Below are 10,167 nucleotides of genomic sequence, written 5' to 3'. Positions count from 1 at the left end.
TCCATTGTTTAATAAATATTTTTATTAACGGTTTTCTCAGTTTACAAAGACGTGTACAATGTCTCTCATAACATTTTTACAGATCAGTTTCAATTGTTGAGACATTGGGGAGGAAAAGGGGGGGAGCGGTAGATAAGGGAAGGGGGTGTGGCAATGTTTCTGTTTTACTTAATGTGTGTGGGGGGGGGTTGTCAGCGTCGGTTGTGCAGGTTCTTTGTTGTGCATTTGTTTTCCTTTGGTGGTGAGAGTTGTTGGGGTTGGCCTAGGATATAGTTTTCCTTTGTGGTTGGCTGTGGTGGTCTGTTTTATGTGAGTGGGGTGGGTGGGTGTTCTGGGTCAGGTTAGCCAAATTGATTTGTATGCTGTTGGTGGATTTCTGTCATTTTCTTGTTGGGCTGTGTATGTGATGAAGGGGAGCCATATTGGTGTGAAGCCGTCTTCTTCTATTTGTCCCCGTGTCAATTTCAACTTATTGGTTAATTTTTCTAGTAGGGCTGTTTCCCATACCGCCTGGTACCATTGGTCCATGCTTACTCCTGACAGGTCTTTCCAGTGTCTGGTTATGGTGCTTCTGGTTGCTGAGAGTAAGTGGGTTATGAGTTCTTTGTGATGTAGATAGGCGTTATTGTCCTGGAAGATGTTTAGCAGGGCCAGTTCTGGGGTAAGTTCTAATGTTTGTTGGGTTATTTTACCTATTTCTCTTACGGTTGTTCTCCAGAATTGTTGGGTTTTGGGGCATTCCCACCACATGTGGAAATATGTGCCTGTTGAGGTGCATCCTCTCCAGCATTTTGATGAGGTTCCTGGGCGTATTAGTGCTAGTTTTCGTGGTGTTAGGTACCACCTGTAGATGGTTTTCAGAGTGAGTTCTTTCCTTTTTGCTGATATGGATTTAAAGGGGGGTTTAGACCACATTCTGGTCCATTGAGTGGGGTTAATCTCGTAGCCTATGTCGTCTTCCCATTGTTTTTTTATTGTGTCTGGGGGGTTTGTGGGATTTTGGAGCAGTATTTTATATATTGCAGATACCATCCCTTTGCCGTGACCCTTTGTTGTTAGGAGGAGATTTTCAAAGGGTGTCAGGGGTCTTGTTGCTGCTAGTTTTATTGCTGGCTTGTTTAAGAGGGCATGTAATTGGTGTTGTGCTAACCAGGGTATTTGGGTGTCTTCTAGTTTATCTTGTATTTCTTGTGTTGTCAGAGGTGTGTTATTTTTGTAAAAGTCTATTAGGCGGTATAGGCCTTTGGTTTGCCAAGTTTTAGTTTGGATGTTTTGTGCTGCGTGGTGGAATAACGGATGGTAGACCAGGGGGAGTAGTGGGGATGTGGTTGGGGATAATTTGTCTGTTTCTGTTTTCCATGCCTTGAACATGGTTTGTGTGTACCTATTAAGTGTTGTGGGGATCTTTCTTAGTTTGTTTGGGAGAAATGGGTATGCTGTGGTGCAGGTACTTTCAATTGTGTCTCTCTCTAGGTGTATCCATTGTTTTGTCTCGTCTTCCAGTATATATGGGATTATATGTCGAATTTGGTTGGCCCTGTAATATGTTTCTATGTTAGGGATTCCCCATCCTCCCTGTGAGGTGGGGAGGTGCAGGTATTTGGTGCTTATTCTTGGTTTCTTATGTGAGAAGATGAAGGAGTGTAGTTTTCTCTGCCATCTGCGGAGTTGGATTGGGGGGATCCAGATTGGGAGGGTTTGGAATAAGTAGGTTAGTTTTGGGAGAGTGATCATTTTGATCATTGCCATTCTATCTGAGAGGGTGAAGTTCATGTTGTTCCATTTCTTTAGGTCCTTGTTTATTTGTCGCCACAAGGGTTTATAGTTGTGTAGGTATAATTTGTTGAGATTTTTGGTTATTTGTACCCCTAGGTATCTGAACTTGGTGTGACAGAGTTTTATTTTGGTGATATTAGTGAGTTCTTTCTGGGTGTGGGGAGGGGTATTGAAGCACATGGCTTCTGATTTTGCAAAGTTTACTCGCAGGCCTGACACCGTTGCAAATGTGTTGAGTTCTCTGGTTAGGGAGAGTGCTGTGTTTAAGGGGTCTGATGTTGTGACCATTAGGTCATCTGCAAAGAGCCCTAATTTATATGTTCTGCCTTTTATTTCCACTCCTTTGATGTCTGTGGCCGCGCGGATTCGGATTGCTAGCGGTTCTAGGGCTAGTATAAATAGGAAGGGGGATAGTGGGCATCCTTGTTTTGTGCCTCTTTGGATTTCTATGTTATTCGAGTCTATGTTGTTGATTCTGCATTTTGCTGAGGCTTCGGAGTATATTTGTTTGAGGATTTGTAGAAAGTTTGGGCCAAATTTCATGCTAGTTAGTACTGCTAACAGGTATTTCCATTCTAGGCAATCAAAGGCTTTGAGGATGTCTAGAGACATAATTGTCAGTGGGGTTTTGGTTGCCTTGCTGTGTTCGATTAGGTTCAGCAGTTTCCTGATGGGGTCTGTGATATTGCGACCGGGGACGAAGCCGGTCTGATCTGGGGCTACTAAGTTGCGTAAGAAGTTTTTTAGGCGGTTGGCCAGGATTGATGTGAATATCTTGTAGTCTTGGTTTATTAATGAGATTGGGCGATATGATTCAACTTTGAGGTTGTCCTTCAGTGGTTTTGGGATGGAGACTATTTTGGAGTGGGTCCAGGTTTGGGGGATGGGCCCCCCTTTCATGATGTCGTTAAATAGGCGGGTCATGTGTGGCATTAGGGGTTCTTTGAATTTCTTATAGAATTCTGCTGTGAAGCCGTCTGGGCCTGGGGCTTTGTGTGGTTTCAGGTTTTTGAGGACCTCGTCTATTTCCTCTGGGGTGATGGGCCTGTCCATGTATTCCTGTTCTTCATCTGTTAAGGTAGGCATGGTCATTCCTGCTATGAATTCTTTTATTTCCTTCTCAGGTGGGTTGCAGGAAGTGTATAGATTGGAGTAAAAAAAATATCTAGATTTATGTCTAAATTTGCTGCCCGTTCTGAGAATAGATGGTTCTCTAAATGATGTACTGACTCCATAGTATAAATAAGCCCTGCTTCATTGAATTGTAACACTGCAAACAAATAAATTCTTGAAGCAAATTATTTAAACCTGTTCATTCTATTGGTTGGCCTTGAGCCATTAAAAACCTGCTGTCAAGCTGGACTTGGTAGGTTGGCTGTGAGATTTCAAAAGTTTATAAAGGTGTTTTATTATTTGTCATATCGTGAATGAGATGTCGAAAGAGTTGGCTTTCTCCTCAGGTTTGTTGGTTCTGTAGCAGTTCCAGTAACACATGGGAGTGGATATGTTTCGAAAACACTTGCATGGACACGAATTATGATAAACAGATGGTGCTGGGGCGAATTGTTTCTAATACATTCCCATAAATGTAAAAACTATATCTATTACTCCTTCCCATGCCTAGCTCTGGGCTCCATACAGTATCCATTTACAGGGGTTTTTTTAAAAAGTGTAAACATAATGGATATCATCTTTCACTGAACTGCAAAACAAGATATAGCCAAAGTATAATGAAATCCTATACAACTCTATTCAAAAATCCCACTGACTCCAATGGGCTTACTCCTAGGTAAGTGAAATGAAAGAGGAAATGACAATCCTATAAACACAGACCCTACATAACTGCAACCTTAAGGCATTTTCTTCTTTCATTAAAACTTATAACTAGAAAAGTCTGATGTATCAGAAAATATTCAGGTTTGTTTGAAAAAGATGCCTTCATGGCTTTACACATTTGCATGAAGTTTATATATCCTAGGAGAGTGGATTTATTTTTGTTCACAAAATAATCAAATGAAAGGGTGTTCTTGCTACTCCTGCAGAATTATAAATCCATGTATTCAGCACAGTACTAAAAAATATTTATCCAGATATTTTCACAATCTTAAAACAACTTCCACCATCATACTGTACTTGTTCTAACAGCCCAGTCCTGAAATTGTTTACTCAGAAACAAATCCCACTGAATTTAATAAGAATTATCATTCAGCCTGGACACTGAGGTCCTCCTCCAAGGGTCTTCTGCTAGTTCCTTCACTGCGAGAAGTGAGATTACAGGGAACCAGGCAGAGGGCCTTCTCAAGTAGTGGTGCCCTCCCTCTGGAACGCCCTCCCTTCAGATGTCAAGGAAATAAACAACTATTTGACTTTTAGAAGACTTCTGAAGGCAGCCCTATATTGGGATTTTTTTAATGTTTCATGTTTTAGTATGTTCTGATATATGCTGTGAGCCACCCAGAGTGGCTGGGGAAACCCAGCCAGATGGACAGGGTATAAATAATAAAATGATTAGTCATAGTTGTAGTAATAGTAGTATGGAAAAAACGGGGGGAAAGAATTGTGTCATGAAAGCTAGCTTGTGCAGCAATAGCAATCTATCGAGCTGTTTCCACAATGGATATTTGTGAATGGCCCCTACAGGCAATTTTCTGCTATGCTTTGGAACTGATGCTCTGTGTAAAAAAAAAAAAAAAAAGACCCAAATTGGCACATTCGGTTGGACATGTATGTGACTCTGATAAACTGAAACTCAGACATGGATACATGATATCAGAAGTAGAACTGTTGCGGCAACTACCTCAGCAGGTGCATACCTAGGAGTGACATAGGACTGATGGACATGCCTTTTCCTAACTTGCAGGTGTACTTTTGACAACAAAGAGGAAATTCCTCCCTCTGGACATTCCATGCCTGACAGCTCCTTGACAAGTCACAGCTCACCGTTGTCTCACGTAATAAGCCACCTGGGCGCCAGGTGGAAGACCTTCCCTGGGTGGTAAAAAGATAAAGGGACTTCACCCACAAATGCTGGCCATTAGCTGTCCTCAGCAGGAAGACCTACAAAGGCTCTGGCCTACTCACTACCAATGGCCTCTCCTTTGGTTCCTATCCTTGGCTTGGCCTCCTGTTTTTTTTGCCCCTCATCTCCTGCTCCGTGGCTGCCTATGGCTCAAAGCTGACATGCAGATATTTAAATACTGTATTGGTAGTACAGGATATAAGCATTGTGTGGAATCTTGACAAAAGGAAATACTGTAGGGGGCAAGTTGCAAAATGCTGCTGTGACAATGTCTGAAATAAGGACGGAGCTATGTAGAGGCATTAGCCGGCTTCACTGTTTCTCCTGCATCAATATTTTTGCCAGCACCTGTTCTTGTGATATGCAGAAATTCAGAGAAGTGTTGGCTGGCTTCACGGTTTTCCCCACACTGTGATTTTTGCATAACCTCCCCCCCCCACACACACATCATGATTCACGATATATTGCCAGGTCTAAAATTATGAAACCGATATCACGATATGGACTTCAAACTGGTTTTGGACAGTATTTTGATATATCGCCCAGCCCTACAATGTGGTTGCATCAAATAGCACAGCCCTCTACAGCTTGTTACCGGGGGAAACACTGCTCCAAGCAGTATTGAATTTCTATACCACCCTTCATCTGAGGATCATAGAGCAGTTCACGTCCCCTCTGCTTTTGTGGCCCCAGTTAGGTGGGGGGGGGAGACCACCCAAAGGACCACCACACACGCCTAGTGGATAGTGTTTAACTTGCTAGATCACAGGCTGCGCTGGCTTTAAATAACATGATTTTGAAAACATGATTTTCATAAATGTAGAAGCTGAATTTCTAATGAGAGTTACATGAACCAACAGATGTAGGTGGCACATTTATATGTTCAGGAGACAGACTGAGAGGTGGTACATGTTAGATCTCTCAACTCAAAAGCAAAAGGCCTGGGGAACAACCACACAGATGCTTTAGTGGCTGACAAAGGAACGCCTGGTGTTAATGCATTGTCCCTTTGTTTTCTTTACTGAAGTGGCTTCTTCCAGCAGTAGTTTGTTTGCAATGGAGAGGAGCCATCCTGCTAAAAAGGAAGCACAATGTTCAGTTTACCTCTAGGAGGCAGAGCTTCCAGGTGTATACTGGCCCAACCTCAGCACAGTCTCTTCTTATACAGTAAATCAACCACTGGAGATTATCTCTTTACTGTATAGGCAAAAAGCACTGCACAAAATGTCCTGTGGTTAATAACGGGAAAGCAGAGAACTTGTCTAGGTCCCTTCAAGTAAAAGAAAACTAGAAACCCTCAGCTGGCAATGTTAATCCTATATTCTGCTATGGGGAAGTGAGAATATGTCAAAAAACAAAAACAAAAAAAACCAACCTCAAAACCTCAACCAGTTCTTCTTTCACATGAAACAGCTTTTGAAAGATTCTGTTCCATCAAGGAACTCCCTGAATGATAGAAGGAGTAACCAACAACTGGTGAAAAGGACTCCAGTCCTTGGGGAAACACAGCCAGATGGGCAGGGACATAAATAATAAAATTATTATTAAATTATTATTATTATTATGTATGCAGTACTAAATTGGTTCACTTTTACGCTGCTACAAGACTTTTTGTTGTTTTCAACAGCAGTTAGGTGCAGATATTACAATAAAAACTAGTTCTGAGCAAGTTGTATAGAAAACCAGAGTTACAGTCACCCAAACGGAATGTCTAGTTGCCATTTTTGGGCTGGGCGGCTTGAAAGTCCTATTTGTCAATACTTCTTTTTGGTTCCTCAAATTCATGCTGGTTGTGCAGATAAAATATAATGGACAGAATTCTACAGGATGTGTTGCTAGTGTGTGAAAACAGTCAAGATCAGGGGTACGCAACCTAAGGCCCGTGGGCCAGATGCGGCCCAATCGCCTTCTCAATCCGGCCTACAGACAGCCTGGGAATCAGCATATTTTTACATGAGTAGAATGTATCCTTTTATTTAAAATGCATCTCTGGGTTATTTCTGGGGCAAAGGAATTCATTTTTTTTCAAAATATGGTCTGGCCCACCACATGGTCTGAGGGACGGTGGACCGGCCCATGGCTGAAAAAGGTTGCTGACCCCTGGTCAAGATCCACTATTACTACAAAATGAAAAGTAAGATTAATCACACCTGCATTCTACACATTTCTTTCTTTGAGTCTATGTGTGTGAAAGGGAAACATTTTTCCAACGAAAGCCACCCTGAAAAATTTGCAAGCAGAGGGATTCCACTGTACTTGTGGAGGCTTATTTCCAGGTAAACGGGTATAGAAATTTCCAGGTAAACGGGTATAGAAATTTAGCCTCAATTCCACACTCAGAAAGGCTGCTCATGACCTTTAAATTAAGCCTAAATTCCTCTTACCTGCGGCAGCAAATTAAAGCGATGCAGAGCATGAAGTTTGGTTGCAAGAGGTATGCCACAAAGTATTTGAAGAAGTGTGCATGCACACGAAAGCTCATGCCAATGACAAACTAGTTGGTCTCTAAGGTGCTACTGGAAGGCATTTTTTTATTTTGTTACAATTTATCTCATTAGTTCTGTTTTTAGCTGAGCAAATTGCTTGTTGTTGTTTTTTAAAAAAACAAACCTATGTGCTGGTAAGGTCACTTCAGGAAAAACTAAAATGGCTTACTTAGCCAACATTCCACTTTCTTCAATTTGGTCTGAGCACATATTTTTTTACTACAGGAAAAACACAAGGCCTAATTGCCTTTTGAATCTAATGCAACAATTTCACAATGTTTCTTGTAAAAGTCCTTGTTCAACAATGATAAATGCCATGTGCTATGCTCCCTTCCCATTTGCAGCTGATAACAAACATAATTCTCACTGATAAGCCCCACAATGTGCTTTTATAGAAACCCACAAAATTAAACCAAGTGAGAGAACAACAGCCATGACATCTCCAACTTCTATTGTCACCCCACCCCCATCCCATGTTGTTCTTTTACGGAAGCAAAAAGACAAGCGTTCATCACAATTGTCCCATTTCTAGCCATTACTTCCCAAACGGCTCTGAGGGTTAAACAATGCGGTCTTAATAAAGCTCCCAATTAATATGGATTAAGTCCGATGTTATCTAATCTGTCTCTGGTCACCCAATGCCCATTTCAATTTCAAAAAGAGGGCTTTACATTGTTTCTGGAAGACACTTTGATGGGTCCCTCCTGGCAGGGAATTTCAGGGATGAGGAACAACTTCTGTGTCTCACTACCTGTACATTCCTTACTATTACGGTAATGTGAAATGACATATTACTATGGTTCCACCTGACAAAGAAGAATGAATGATGAAGGGTGTAACAAAAGCACTGCAATGGTCCTTTGCCTGGAAATCTCCACCTCCTTGCTTGTACTACCGTATGTGACACAGTCAGTAGGGAAGACTGAGAGACATCTAGGTTTCTGAGAACAACCAGTGATCAAATCATGGTTTCAGAGCCTGGCTAGATTAAACCAAAGTTAGGGAACCTCAGGCTCAGTAGCCAAACACAACCTTCCAAGCCTCCCTATCCAGGCCAAGGCTCACTGCAACTTTCTCATGTAGGGCAGGGGTGGAAAACATCGGGACTGGGGCCAAATGCCATCCTCTGTCGGGCCCTAAAGACTCTCCCAGGGCCACACTCCTCACTAGCCATGCTTTTCACCCTCCTCAAGTGCTTTCGCCTGGCTAAAATGTGTCATTGAACTGTGATAATGTCTTTTGCTTCATAAAGAAGTGCATGTGTGGAAACAGGAAACCTCTGACTTTTGAGTGTCCATAATGTAACTTATAAGTACAAGCATTGTATGCCTTTGCGTATAGTGCAATAATGCATGCATCATTGACTTAAAATGCAGGTTTGTCATTCTTTTTCTCAATTCCAATTGAAGCTGGGTTCGGGGAAAACATGTCAAAACACAGAATTTCGAAAGAAACAACATGATAGATGCTGGATAGCTGTGGATTGTGCTTAACCTTGTATGTACAACCACTTCCCAAACCAGCCATACGAGTGTGCTGGGTGTACACAGCCTTAGAATCATATCCACTGTTCCACTCACATGTTGTCCCTGCATCTTCTTTCCCCCTTTTCTTCTGCTAAACTTCTGGCCCCTGGAAAGCTGTTCATTATGGAATGCAGCCTTTGGGTTGAAAAAGGCTCCCCACTTCTGAGGGAAAAGTTATGGTTTCCCAATATGTCAGAACTAGGCCAACGTGCTGTGCGACATCAAGATAAGCAAATCTAGTTTTAGAAGTTAATATGGAGAAGAAAACCACAGATGATATATAGAAATATATGGTACTTACAAATGTGGAGGTCTTTGCAGAATTCTAGTTGCCTCATTTCATTGCTGTGAAAGAGAAATAAAGGATCTATTAAAACAGCCATAGGTTGGGACACCTTCCCTATGAAGTTTAGAAAAAGATGACTAAGAAGACTACGTACAGTAAAAATGTATACAATGATAAAGGATGTGAAGAGAGTGGATACAACTTAGTGAATTCCACTCATCATGTTAGAAGAACTCAAAGCCACCCAATAATATTGATGGGTACCAAGTCAAGGATGGACAAAAAGAAATTTTAAAAAAGAACACCTCATGAAACACTCCTAACTCTTATTAAAATGAAATATCATTCATTCATTCAGCCAACCTTCATTGGCATAATTGAAATATTTATGGGCTGTGATGTGCAGTACATTGTGAAAATCCGCCTTTGTTACAAAGCATACATTTTAACCCACATGCATGTCCAACACATACATGTATCCCTGCACATACTCCCAAGAGGTTTAGGATCCTTCACAGGAGCTAAAACATGTGTCCATATGACTATGCTATAATAAGAAATAAGTTTTTGCCATTATAAAATAGTTCGTCTTTAAGACTCACACGGGACACACTCGACTCGTCATTTTTGCTACAACAGACAAACATAACTACCCCTCTGGAACTTCTTGGTATTGAGAGAGCACTTTGAGAATTCATGATATGTCAATGTCACATGTTACTCCCACGCAACTATGCATAAAAGCAAACGAAGGTACTTTTTTTTCCAAGGTTTTAAAAAGAGTCGGGTGAAGTGCAGCCAGAGGAACATTTTGCAGGAACTTAAAGAACCCTTTTAAATTCAGAACAGCTTCCTTTTAAGCATTGTAAACATCTCCTGAACTGGATACACAACTCCTGACTGATTTTAAAAGCTAATTTCATGTGTCCAATTAAAGGAAATCACACTGAGAATTAACTAAGGCACACATTGTGGGGACAAAACAGCCCAGCATTTCCTGTCTTTCAGAACCAGGCTGTACTTCCTGGCACCTGGGTGGAAAATACGATTGGAAAACTAAAGTGGCAAGTTCCA

This window comes from Zootoca vivipara, chromosome 4 (assembly GCF_963506605.1).
Source record: "Zootoca vivipara chromosome 4, rZooViv1.1, whole genome shotgun sequence".
NCBI lineage: Eukaryota > Metazoa > Chordata > Lepidosauria > Squamata > Lacertidae > Zootoca > Zootoca vivipara.
This window is presented reverse-complemented; position numbering follows the sequence as displayed.